Here is a 13501-nt window from a genome sequence, read left to right as displayed (position 1 = left end):
AAAATATTTAGATTTACTGTAATTTATATGGAACACACATATTCTACTTATAGATTTGGAACACTTAGCAATTGATTCCCATTTTCCATTTGCTGTGACAAGGCATATAATTTTTCTAAAATGTATTAGATCAAGTTGAAAAAGTGAAATTAATATGAAAATATCTATTAAAGGATGTTAGTATCCAAGCTGTCCACCTTTTCCATCTGTCATTCATCTAGATGTAACCAGAGTTTATTAAATATACCATATGTACCACACCAGTGGTACATAAAATATACCATATGTACCACAACCAGGATAATTGTGTTCCCCAGGGAACATCTGGCAATGTCTGGAGACACTTTTGATGGTCACTACTGGGGAGGGGGAAGGGTGCTGCTGGCATCCGGGGGGCAGAGGCCAGGGATGCTGGTAAGCATCCCACAACGTACAGGTCAGCTCCCCAAAAGAAAGAATGATCCTGACCCAAAATGTTAATAGGGCTGAGAAACTCTGGCCTACACCAAGCATTCTGATGTTTAAAATACAGTACAGGGCTGCCTGGCTGGCTCAGTCAATAGAGCGTGTGATTCTTGACCTTGGGGTCATGAGTCAAGCCCCATGTAGGGAGTAGAGTTTACTTAAAAAACTAAGTAAGGGGTGCCTGGGTGGCTTAGTCAGATAAGCGTCTGACTCTTGATTTTAGCTCAGGTCATAATCTCAGGGTTGTGGAATCCAGCCCTGCGTTGAGCTCTGGACTCAATGGGGAGTCTAAGATTCTCTCTCTCCCTCTCCCTCTGCCCCTCCCCTGCTCTCTTTCTAAAATAAATAAAGATAAAAATCTTTAATGAATAAAATTAGAAATTAAACAAAATATAACACAAAATGGTTCTTGATAAGGAAAGAATAGATTATTATAATTTTAAAGTCATCTTAAGAGAATGTCAGGGGATGGGACGCCTGGGTGGCTCAGTTGGTTAAGCAGCTGCCTTCGGCTCAGGTCATGATCCCAGCGTCCTGGGATCGAGTCCCACATCGGGCTCCTTGCTCGTCAGGGAGCTTGCTTCTCCCTCTGCCTCTGCCTGCCATTCTGTCTGCCTGTGCTCGCTCTCTCTCTCTCTCTCTGGCAAATAAATAAATAAAATCTTAAAAAAAAAAAAGAGACTGTCAGGGGAAACCTTGATTCTTACACACTGCAAAATATTAGGTTGAAGTCTAGCTTGTATGTATGTATTATTATTATTTTGGTTTTTGTGTGAGTGTTTTTTTAAGTAATCTGTACACTAAATGTGGGGCTCAAACTCATGACCCCAAGATCAAGACTCAGATGCTCTACTGACTGAGTCAGCGAGGGCCCCTGTATTACTTGTTTTGTATGAGAAATTCCTTCTTTTGATGTGAAAATATTTTCTTTCATGTAAAGATGGAATTTAGATGGAGCCTTCCTTCCTGGAATTCCATCTTTGAAAAAAAATCTGTTGTTTTTCTAGTCCGTCTGGAGGTGAACCTGAATGTTACTAACATTGCAAAGATTTCTCACCAAGGCATGAAACTATAGATGTGAATTTAGCATAAATTATACAGCTATAGGAAAGTCAATTTAAAAACTTTTTTAAAAAAGATTTTTATTTATTTATTTGCAGAGGGATAGAGAGCACAAGTAGGCAGAGTGGCAGGCAGAGGGAGAGGGAGAAGCAGGCTCTCCACTAAGCAGGGAGCCTGATGCAGGGCTAGATTCAGGACCCTGGGATCATAACCCAAGCTGAAGGCAGCTGCTTAATCGACTGAGCCACCCGGGCACCCCTAAAAACTTTCTTTGTGTCTCAGTATTTCCTTGTCCATAGATACCCACCTTGCTTATACAGATAATGTGGTAACATTTTATTTGGAAAGAAAGTCACAATCCAAATCTAAGATCTGATATAAGAGAGAAGGTCAAGAACACCAAGTCCATGTTAACCTTCCTGGTGTTTGTAATTTAAATGTCTTTTTAAAAAAGATTTACATATTTGGGGCGCCTGGGTGGCTCAGTGGGTTAGGGCCTCTGCCTTCGGCTCAGGTCGTGATCTCAGGGCCCTGGGGTCGAGCCCCGCATCGGGCTCTCTGCTCGCAGGAGCCTGCTCCCCCCTCTCTCTCTCCCTGCCTGCCTCTCTGCCCACTTCTGGTCTCTGTCTGTCAAATAAATAAATAAAATCTAAAAAAAAAAAAAAAGATTTATATATTTATTTGAGAGAGAGAGAGAGAGAGAGTGTGAGCATACACACATGTGAGTTGAGGGGAGGAGCAGAGGGAAAGAGAGAGAAAGAATCCTCAAGCAGACTCTCTGCTGAGCGGGGAGCCTGAGGTGGGGCTCGATGCCAGGACCCCGAGATCATAACTTGAGCTGAAAACCAGGAGTCAGACATTTAATTGACTGAGCCACCCAGCAGCCCCTAAACATCTTTTTTTTTTAATTGAGAGATGGCATACATTTCTTATGTCTGTGAAAGTTTAAACTGCAACACAGAGAAGGAAATTTGCTTTCTTTTTTTTTAAGGTTTATTTATTTATTTCAGAGAGATTCAGAGAGAGAGACAGAGAAAGAGAAAGCAGGGGAAGGGGCAGAGGGAGAGGAAGAGGGAGAAGCGGACTCCCTGCTGAGTGTGCAGCCTGATGTGGGGTTCAATCCCACCACCCTGAGATCATGACATAAGCAAAAACCAATAGTCAGACACCGAACTGACTGAGCCACCCAGGCACCCCAGGAAAGTTCTTTTCTTTTCTTCTTCTTCTTTTTTTAAAGATTTTATTTATTTGAGAGAGAGTGAAAGCAGGAGAGATCACAGTGGGAGAAGGAGAAGTAGAATTGCTGCTGAGTGGAGAGCCTGATGTGGGACTTGATCCCAGGACTCTGGAATCATTATCTCAGCTGAAGGCAGTTGCTTAACCAACTGAGCCACCCAGGCACCCCAAATTTATTTTCTTTTTAAAGATCTCTAAGGAAAGTCGTTCTGTAGCCCATCAGGTTGTTCTAATATCTAACCTATGTAAGATATGACACATTACAATGTAGACTGATATAACTAGTTTGGAAAGCAGTTTGGCAATATTTATCAACTAACGTCAGAAACTTCCAGGGTGCCTGAGTGGCTCAGTAGGTTAGGCACTAACTGTCGATCTCAGCTCAGGTCTTGATCTCAGGGCCCTGAGCTCAGGCCCTGCATTAGTCTCCACACTGGGCATGGAGCTTACTTAGAGAGAGAGAGAGAGAGAGAGAGAGAAGAAAAGAAATATCCATGGCCTTTGAGGCAGTAATTCCTTTTTTGAGAATTTATCCTGAAGTGTCATCCTAAATATACACTAGCCTTTCTACAAAGAGATATTCCTAAAAGTGTGTTTTACCCCAGTGAAAAAGTAGAAAGTATCTAACTGTACCACAACTGAAATAGTAGATTAAATTGACTAACTTGATTCAGCTTTATGTCTACATAACAATATTAAAAATTGGGGACCTATTCTTGGTCAGGAGCACCTCTCAGCTGTTGAGCCGATCACTGTCTGCAGTGGTGCTAAAACCACCCGAGACACTGACAGATGAGGCACCTCATAAGGGCCTCAGCATCTTGGCAGCCCCACGTCCCTTGACCTCACTTATTCCTAGCCAAAGCTTCCAAACCAGCGCCATTTCAAGGGACATCGATACAGCAGCCAAGTTCATTGGGGCTGGGGCTGCCACGGTAGGGGTGGCTGGCTCTGGGGCTGGAATTGGGACTGTGTTTGGGAGCCTCATCATTGGTTTTCCAGGAATCCCTCTCTGAAGCAACAACTCTTCACCTATGCCATTCTGGGCTTTGCCCTCTGGGAGGCCATGGGGCTCTTTTGCCTGATGGTGGCCTTTCTCATCCTCTTCGCCATGTGAAGGAGCCATCTCCACCTCCCATAGGTCTTTCTCCCATGTCTCGTCTGCCCTGTATAATCCTTTTCCTATACCTCCCCAGGCAGCCTGGGGAAAGTGGTTGGCTCAGGGTTTGACAGAGGGAAGACAAATAAATACTGTATTAATAAGAAAAAAAAATTGGGGACCTGTCTGGCTCAGTTGGAAGAACATACGACTCTTAATCTCTGGGTCGTGGGTTGAAGCTCCATGTTAGGTACTGAGATTACTAAAAAAATAAGCTTAAAAATTGTTTTACAGAACACATATGATAACATGGGGAAATATTTTCATTAAAAATAAAACAGGATATGAAACATCATTTGCTGCATGACTATAACAGCATAAGAAAATAAATCATTGAACCCACCCAGGGACTCCAAAAAAAAAAAAAAAAAAAGAAGAGAAAAGAAAGAAAGAAAGAAAGAAATCAAGCAAAATCCTATAAACTCATATAATCAAAACTGTTTACCCAGAAATTCCCCTTCTAAGAGATGATCTTAGGGACGTGATTGGTATAAGAAAATTAATCACTAAGCAAAAAAGTTTAAATGACTTTAATGGTTTTTTAGTAAAAAAGTAGAAATAACTCAATGTTATATCTGTGTGGATACACTGTACGTTTACTATTAAATTTGACTTTCTTCTATGATCTGTCTCATGTCACTTTGACATGAGCTAGAGGGTCTTTTTTAAAAAGATTTATTTATTCACTTGAGAGAGAGACCATGAGCAGGCAGGGTAGAGGGGAGGGGTAGAGGGGAGAGACTCTCAAGTGGACTCCATGCTGTGTGTGGAGCCAGGTGCCGGGCTGGGTCTCACAACCATGAGATCACAACCCGAGCCAAAATCAAGAGTAGGACGCTTCATCAGCTGTATCACCCAGGCACCTCCCAGCTAGAGGGTCTTGAAAGGCAGAGGAAATTCCTCCTCCCCAACAGCTGATGCCATCTGTAGGAAACTTGCATTCACTGGGCACCTGTCACCCTGACACTGCTGCAGCTGAGAGACCCTTGGGACATCTGACATTCAGCCAGTAGCAGGTAAGATTTCTTACCACGTACGTCTCCTGGAATTGCTATCTGGGGAGGCAAATGGAACCAGAGTGGTGAGAGGCCTTTTTCTCTCTAAGTTTAGATTAGCAGGAGAGAATACTTATGGAACCAGTTCCTTGCGCTGGGTTACTCTTTGACTACATTTGGTAGAGTACTATTTGGTCCCTGATCCATTTCCTCCCAGAGATGGTTTTTGTTTCCCTTTGTCTGTCTTCCGTGTCCTTTAATGCCCACTTGAGGTAAAGGCTGTTGCTAAGGGACATGTTGGAAGCCGAAGCTGCAAAATTTTAAGTGTTTTAAGTCAAACACTTAACTGTTAGAGTGTTTACCACCTCAAGAAGATTCCAGTAAGTTGTCACAGAACGGGTTAGATCAACACTACGTCACCCCTGAACCTCAAGAAAACATCCATGCAATGAGATATACTGTAAAACAACACATAATTCCTAATCTCACTGCACTTCCCTCCTAAGTATTAGTGTGGCTGTGGCTCCAAGAGACCCAAGGCCTAGCCAAGGCTGTTAATGTGCATGTAAGAGATTTGTCCTTTCCCTCTTGTCCTCTGTGTGTGTGTGTGTTTAAAGATTTATTTGTTTATTTGAGAGGGAGAGGGAGCATGAGTGGGAGACGGAGAGAGGGAAAGAATGCCAAGCAGACTCCCGGCTGAGTGTAGAGCCCAACATGGGGCTGAACATAGGCTTGGATCCCATGACCCTGAGATCATGACCTGAGCTGAAATCAAGAGTCAGATGCTTAACCAACTGAGTCACCCAGGTGCCCAGTCACGTGTACTATGTCTAAGCGTATAGCCGGGGCACAGGAGTGCAAAAGCACCTGGCTCTGGGGCTCCCAAACAGAACAAACAGGTTTGGCCACTTGCCACTGACAAAATCCCAAGGCAGAGAAGGGAGTGGTGTTGAAACAAGAAAAGAATTTATTTCAGTGAGGCCGACACCCAGAGGACAGTGGACTAGCGTCTCAGAGACTATCACCAAAGTGCTAAAAATACTTCCAGGTTTACATCAGGAAAAGGTGGGGCAAAGGTGGGTCGGTACCTGCAGGCGGGCAGTGAAGGTCAAGGCGATCATTGTCCTGTAAGTCAAGCACGGGCAGGGTCTTGCTGGCTCAGGATAGTCCTTATTGCTTGAAGGAGTAGTTTTGGTTCCCATCAGGAATGCTTTGCCCACAAGGTCTTTTGCCTGAGTTAAGAGATAAACAGGAAAGAAGAACTTAATCAATTAGAAAGTTTGAGGTCAAAATGGAGGTAGTTAAAGTCCTCTTTTAAGAGCCTTGCTTTGTGAGCAGTGAGAATATTCTCTTGGTCTCCACCATCCACAGGGTGCACTTTCTTGAGTGCAGTGGATGGCCAGTCAAATACACTGAGATCCAAGGCTCGCTCTCTTTGTCTGGCGGTGGGAAGTTTGTCATGAGAGGTTCCCGCCCAGAGGAAACCCTGTCATCTCAAACTTCGTTGCTTGTCAGTGCTGGAAAGTCCCATTCCAGTAGCACCTGCCCCATGTCACAGATGACCAGGTCTGTAACCGAAGGCATCTCACGATTTTGTGAGGACCAGAGACAGTTTCCCCTACACCATCCTTCCCTCATATGCAAGAAAGGACTTTGCTTTCTCAGATGAATTCTAGAAGTTAACTTTTGAATCATGGATGCTGTGTCATCTAACCCCTCTTTGGATGCCTTGCATCTCCAGTTGAACTGTTAAGGCTTATTGGTTTATTAATACATCCTACTCATCAATGGCTGAAGGATGGAGCCTTTAGATTAGTTATATTAAAAACATTTTTTAGGGGTGCCTAGGTGGCTCAGTTGTCAAGCGTCTGCCTTTAGCTTAGGTCATGATTCCAGTGTCCTGGGATGGAGCCCCCTGCTCAGCAGGAAGCCTGCCTCTCCATCTCCCACTCCCCCGGCTTGTGTTACCTCTCTCGCTGTCTCTCTCTGTCAAATAAATAAGATCTTTAAAAAAAAGAACATTTTTTTTAATAGCTCTCAACTCTCTTATTATTATAGTGGCTAGCCTTAGGGACCTCCTTGACAAGATGAAACAACAGAAATTAGACTTATGACTTAAGAATAAATGTCCAGGGCTGCCTGGGTGGCTCAGTGGGTTAAGCCTCTGCCTTCGGCTCAGGTCATGATCTCAGGGTCCTGGGATCGAGTCCCACATCGGGCTCTCGGCTAGGCAGTGAGCCTGCTTCCTCCTCTCTCTCTCTCTCCTTGTGATCTCTCTCTGTCAAATAAATAAAAGCTTTGAAAAAAAAATGTCCAGGGGCACCTGGGTGGCTCAGTCCGTTAAGTAGCTGCCTTCGGCTCAGGTTGTGATCCCAGGGCCCTGGGCTCAAGCCCTGCATCGGGCTCCCTGCTGAGCAGGGAGCCTGCCTCTCCCTCTCCCTCTGCCTGCTGCTCTGCCTACCTGTGCTCTCTCTCTCTAGCTCTCTCAAATAAATAAATAAAATCTTTTTAAAAAAATAGAAAAAAATAAATGTCCATATCCAAAGTAAATTCCCCTTCTTTTTTTTTTAAGATTTTATTTATTTATTTGACAGAGATCACAAGTAGGCAGAGAGGCAGGCAGAGAGAAAGAGAGAGAGAGAGAGAGAGAGTGAGGAAGCAGGCCCCCCACAGAGCAGAAAGCCCAACGAGGGGCTCAATCCCAGGACCCTGGAATCATGACTCAAGATGCAGGCAGAGGCTTTAATCCACTGAGCCACCCAGGTGCCCTGTAAAGTCCCCTTCTTAAAACCCAGCTTCACCTGCCTGTTGTAACTTCCCTTTCCCTGCAAGATTTACAGGGAGCACTCCAGCCTAATCTATAGGCTCAAAGTACACAGGTTGGGTGCCTGGGTGGCTCAGTTGTTAAGCATCTACCTTCGGCCCCGAGTCATGATACCAGCGTCCTGGGATCCAGCCCCGCATTGGCCTCCCCATTCTGCTGGAAGCCTGCTTCTCCCTCTCCCACTTCCCCTGCTTGTGTTCCCTCTCTCTCTGTGTTTCTCTCTGTCAAATAAATAAATAGTCTTTAAAAAAAAGTATATAGGTTGTTCATGTAAATGTTACATGATTTTTGTCCCCTTAGTGCCTGCGGTTCTCGATCACACTGCTTCGAAGAATGAAGAGGTAGACCAGATTGCAGAGTGGTGGGCAGCAAAGCAACGTTTGTTGAGCAAGAGTATAAAGCTCCCGGAGAAGAAGGGGGCCCCAAAAGGGTTGCCCTCAGAGTTTCTAAGGTTAAGGGTTTTTATGAACTCTTTTGCAGAACTTTCTTAAGCAATCAGGGCTTTGGCCACATATCTGTCTACCTATTAGGTTAATGTCTCTGAGCTGATGGTCCTTTTTGCTCACATCTGGAGGCTTATGTCTTAATTGCCTCTTGCCTGTAATAGAGACAAATGCTTTGTGGTTAATTGCCTTATTTTAGGATGTTTTGCAGAAGTCATTTCTGCAAAGGCTGCAAAGCAGAATGCTAGTGTGGTCCTGCCTAAGCTGTAAAATGAGATGTTAGTGTTTTATCTTAGCTGTCCTGACTCCATATTTTCTTGCTGGGGACTCTGGCCCTGACTACCTACCTGTCCAGCTAACTCCCAACAGTATTGCTAAAATTAACTTGTAAAAGGGATATAGGTAGCCAGTTTGAAGGCAAGAGTTTGTAAGATTAGGCATATAAAACTCAGAATGACAAAAACTAACCTAAATGTTTTTCACGTTCACATAATCTGGGAGAGTATTCAATATGAAAGCTAATTGAAGGTTGTTGATTAAATTAAAATACACAGTTTTAGAGTTAACAGCATTAAATATAAAACTTAGAGTCTGCCTGTGTTCACTGAAAGTCAAATAAGTCTGTCATCTCTGCTTGAAAATTTGTCCAAAAAACCCCAGAGTAATGGTTGACTTTGTCCAATGGCTCATAAAGTTTTGTGGGTAATCTAAATGTAATTGTTAAGAACAAGTAGATTAAATCGATGTACAAAGGCTTATAAGTAAACTTGTAAGTAGTTTCAAAATCTTTAGTAACCTGAAACTTAAAAACTTTTGCTAAGTTAAATGATGAGTTAAGTTAAATTTATTGAATACCTAAATCATTTCCAAATAAGACAAAATAATAAAGCATCAAGTACTAAACAGAAGTTTATCTGTTTTTCTCTTATACAGAGAAACTAAAGATAAATATGTGTCTATTAGTAAACTTGGCTTTGTTTTATTGAAATATTATACTATGAAAAAAAAGAAACATTATACTATGAAAAAGCACATTTCTGGAAATATGAAATGTATGCACAAATTTGCTAATGTAAAGAATAATTGTGTAGCAAATGGCTCAGAACTGCTTACCAGTTTTCACTAGAAACTAAATTTTCAAAAAGTTATGATTTCTAATAAATGTAAATGAGACTACTGGAAATAATAAGGGGAACAACTCTGTATGCAAGGAAAATATGACATGTGTTTTTGATAACAAGTAGTATAGGGAATAGAAATGCATTTTTGTTGAGTTGAGGGAAAGAAAATGATTTTGTCCTAAAATGAGACTGGTCATTTAAAGTGGGAAAACTGGGGCGCCTGGGTGGCTCAGTGGGTTAAAGCATCTGCCTTCGGCTCAGGTCAACCCTAACCCAGGGTCCTGGGATCAAGCCCCGCATCGGGCTCTCTGTTCCGCAGGAAGCCTGCTTCCCCCCCCTCCCCTTTCTCTGCCTGCCTCTCAGCCTACTTGTGATTTTCGTCTGTCAAATAAATAAATAAATACATCTTAAAAAAAATAAAGTGGGAAAACTGAGGACAAATGGGAATGTAAAAAAAATTGCAGAAGGTTTATACAAAAGGAATCTTTTGAAAGGAATTTGTGTGGTCAATACTGGCTAAGATTAAGATAAATTTAAGAAAGTAAATGAATTTTAATATAAAAAATGAGAATTGTGCTTTCTCTTTACTAAAAGGATGCAGTTTTCTTGAACTATTGGTCTGTTCTTAATATGACATTATAAACAAAAGTTTTTCTTTACCTTTAACGTTTTCTGCCTAGGGGTGCCCTGGTGACTCTGTTAAGCATCTGCCTTAGGTTCAGGTCATGATGCTGCTCAGTGGGGAGCCTGATTCTCCCTCTTCCTCTGTTCTCCCCCTGCTTGTGCTTTCTTTCACTCTCTCTCCCGCTGTCAAATAAAAATAAGTAAGTAAGTAAATAAATAAATTAATTAATTAAAGATACTTGCCTAAAAGACAAGGATTCTATGTTTTGCCAAAATAATTTCCTGTTCGTCAAGTCTTTGATTATTTGAAAAAAAAAAAGTCAAAACAAAAATTAAAAAAAAAAACCTGAGTCTTAATATTAAAAAAGCTAAATTTTGTTCACTATTATATAACCTTCTGTATTTGCCTTTAATATATTTTATTGTCACTTTGGTTAAATGGATAAATATCATTTTGTAATAATATGTGATTTTATTTAATCCCATGTTCAAACCTTTTAATATTTTTTAACATACTTCGCAAAATCAAATTCTTTTTTTTCTTTAAAGATTTATTTGTGAGAGAGAACACATGAGAGGCAGGGAGAGGCAGAGGGAGAGGGAAAAGCAGATACCCCGCTAAGCAGGGAACCAGACTTGGGGCTCAATCCCAGGACCCTGGGATCATGACCTAGGCCGAAGGCGGACACCTAACTGAGCCACCCAGGCGCCCTACAAAATCAAATTCTAAAATAAAGTCTTTTGACCACAATCTGGTGTTAAAATGGGCCCATGGAACATTTTAAAGTTTTTATGATATATTAAACTAATTAGGCTTATTTGGTATGTTAAATTACATGAGAAGCAAATTCAAAAATGTGGTACTAAACCCTCTTAGACTTTGAGTAGATGTGTTATTGAGTGTTCTAAAAATGGTATGAAATGCCAAAAATCTGATGTCCTGGTATGTAATTAACTTGAAATGTTCATTTACAGGTACTTTACTCTGATGCTGTTACAAATGTGTTTCATATTCAAAGATACTCATAGAAAACCTCTGGGTATAGGTTTCTGATAACCTTAAGATCCTAAAACTGAACTGAGTAAGAATTTCTAAAACAGGGAAAACTGGATTTAAGTAGAACAAAAAGTACTAACATGGAACTACATGAACTGAGGAGGGTAATTACAATTTTTATGACTTTGTTTAATACATTGCTGAGCTTTTAAAAAATGCTTTGTTTTTCCAGATTTTAAAAAAAGTACTCTTAAGCTTATTGATATATAACAACTTGATAAAATGTACTTTTGTGAACAGATTGAAACATTTATCTTTTGTCCCTACATGATCCCAGAATTCAGAAACTGTCAGTGTTTTTTTTTTTTAGACTTTAAACTTTTTTTTAAAAGATTTTATTTTTAAAGTAATCTCTGTACCCAACATGGGGCTTAAACTCACAACCCTGAGATCAAGGTTCACATGCTCCACTGACTGAGCCAGTCAGGCTCCTTGAGTGTTCTTATATTTTTATGGCAATATATATTTGTATAAATTCAATAAGAATTTGTTTTCCTTGTAGCAGGACACAATTGGAAACATGGATTACACGACACAATAGAAAATGAAAGACTTTGGCTGCCTCCATTTTGACCTCAAACTTTCTAGCTGTGTTCTTCTTTCTGGCTTATCTCTTGGCTCAGGCAGATCTTTTTTTTTTTTTTTTTTTAAGATTATTTATTTATTTATTTGAGAGAGAGAGCAGAGTGTGTGAGAACACAAGTAGGGGTGTTGGGGCAGAGGGAGAGGGAGAAGCAGACTCCCCACTGAGCAGGGAGACCGATGTGGGGCTCAAAACCAGGACCTGAGCCAAAGGCAGAAGCTTAACCGACTGAGCCACCCAGGTGCCCCTGTACTTCCCATTTTGATTTGAAAATTTAAAAAAAAAGGAAGGAAGCTCCTTTGAGATGGTGTGCGTTGTCTGATCTCCATAGAGCCTGCATGTTCGAAACTGATCCTGGCTCAGAAACACATGGGTGAATGCCTCAGGCTGTGTCTCTTCTGGGTACCCTTTCTTGAAGAAGAGTTAGGCTGGTTGGGGCATAGCCTTTCTTCCTGAGGAGCAGGTGGCCTCTGCTTTTTGGATATCCTCCTTGAGAGGTCTGCTTCAGGAGTAGGACTGGTGGCATGTGGTCCAGCAGCATCTTCTTTTAGACAAGGGGATGAAGGCCTTCGAGTTTCTTGGGGCTGCTCCTGACAAGACTACAGTCTCTCTGGTCTCTGAGGCCAGGTTGGCCCTTGAAGTTCTGTAGCTCGACAGGGGTGAAGGCATGGGTGTACTAGTGAGAAGGGACTGCAAAATCTTCCCCTCCTTGAAGTCACGAGTAGGTGGCAGAGCTAAAACTTGGACTCAAAATATTTCTTATTCCATTTCTCCTCTTTTTATCCTTTAATGTGTATAGGAACTATGTAATAATCAAATAGCATGGCAAGGCAAATCTATCCCCAGCACACTCCAATGACATCAAGGATTGATGACCAATCATCCAAAGAGTTCATTCTTACCAGAATGTGGCAAGCCACTTTTATTTTTCTCAGGGGAGGAAACAAACATTACCAAACTTTCACTCATATGACTACAAGATTTTTCCCTCTTTTTAAAGACTACTGCATATATGATTTTTACAGTAAGCATGGAGCTAAATATCCATGAGTAAAATTCCTGTGTCATCCTTCCAAACCTGGGGAAATTTTTTATGTTATGTCTGGCCTTCCACTGTAATAGCAGAGAGAACAGTTATGCTCATCCATCTTCATGTCTCCAGTAACTGAGGGTAGGTGTGAAATTGGAAAGTACCATGTAAGAAGGAGGCTCATTTTCTACCTTATAGAGTGGCCTTAGCCATCTGCTCAAGAGAGCTCATTGACTACCATTATGAACTAGGCCCTATGAGGGTGGCCATACCAAGGGGAAACAAAGAGTCACAGCCCTCAAGGACTTTATAAACCAGGAAACGAAATAGGACACATGAGGTCATAGGTAAATGCCATGAGCACAAATATTTATAAAACACATGCTACAAATGGATAAGCCTTGAGGACACTAGGCTAAGTAAAATAAGACAGTCACAAAAGGCCAAATACTTTATGATTCCACTCATACGAGGTAGCCACAGTGGTCAAATTCACAGAGACACAAAGTAAAATGGTGGTTTCTCAAGGGCTGTGGAGAGGGGGGAATGGGAATTATTGCTTAATGGGTATGGAGTTTCAGTTTTTCAAGATGAAGAGTTCTGGAGATGGACAGTAGTGATGGTTGCATAACAAAATGAATGTATTTAATGCTGTACAACTAAAACGGCAAATTTTATGTTATGTATGTTTTACCACAGTTAAAAACAACACTTGAGGAGAAATATCAAATTATGGTGTAACAAAAAACACAAGAGTTGGAACTAAAAGAACCTGAGTTCTCATCCTTACATTTCTACTGACTGTGTGAGCCTAGCCAAGTCATTTAACTTCATTAAGTGTCCTAATCTATAAGGCAAAGAAAATGACTGTGAGGTTATTGGAAGAATTCAAAGATGTAATG

General features: G+C 41.4%; 1 pseudogene; it reads left to right on the top strand.

Moving 5' to 3' along the window:
* Window positions 1-330: 330 nt before the first annotated feature.
* Window positions 331-4029, top strand: LOC111150357 (annotated as a pseudogene).
* Window positions 4030-13501: the final 9472 nt, after the last annotated feature.

The sequence above is a fragment of the Enhydra lutris genome, unplaced genomic scaffold, assembly GCF_002288905.1.
Source record: "Enhydra lutris kenyoni isolate GAN:26980312 unplaced genomic scaffold, ASM228890v2 scaffoldscaffold23, whole genome shotgun sequence".
Lineage (NCBI taxonomy): Eukaryota > Metazoa > Chordata > Mammalia > Carnivora > Mustelidae > Enhydra > Enhydra lutris.
This window is presented reverse-complemented; position numbering and strand designations above follow the sequence as displayed.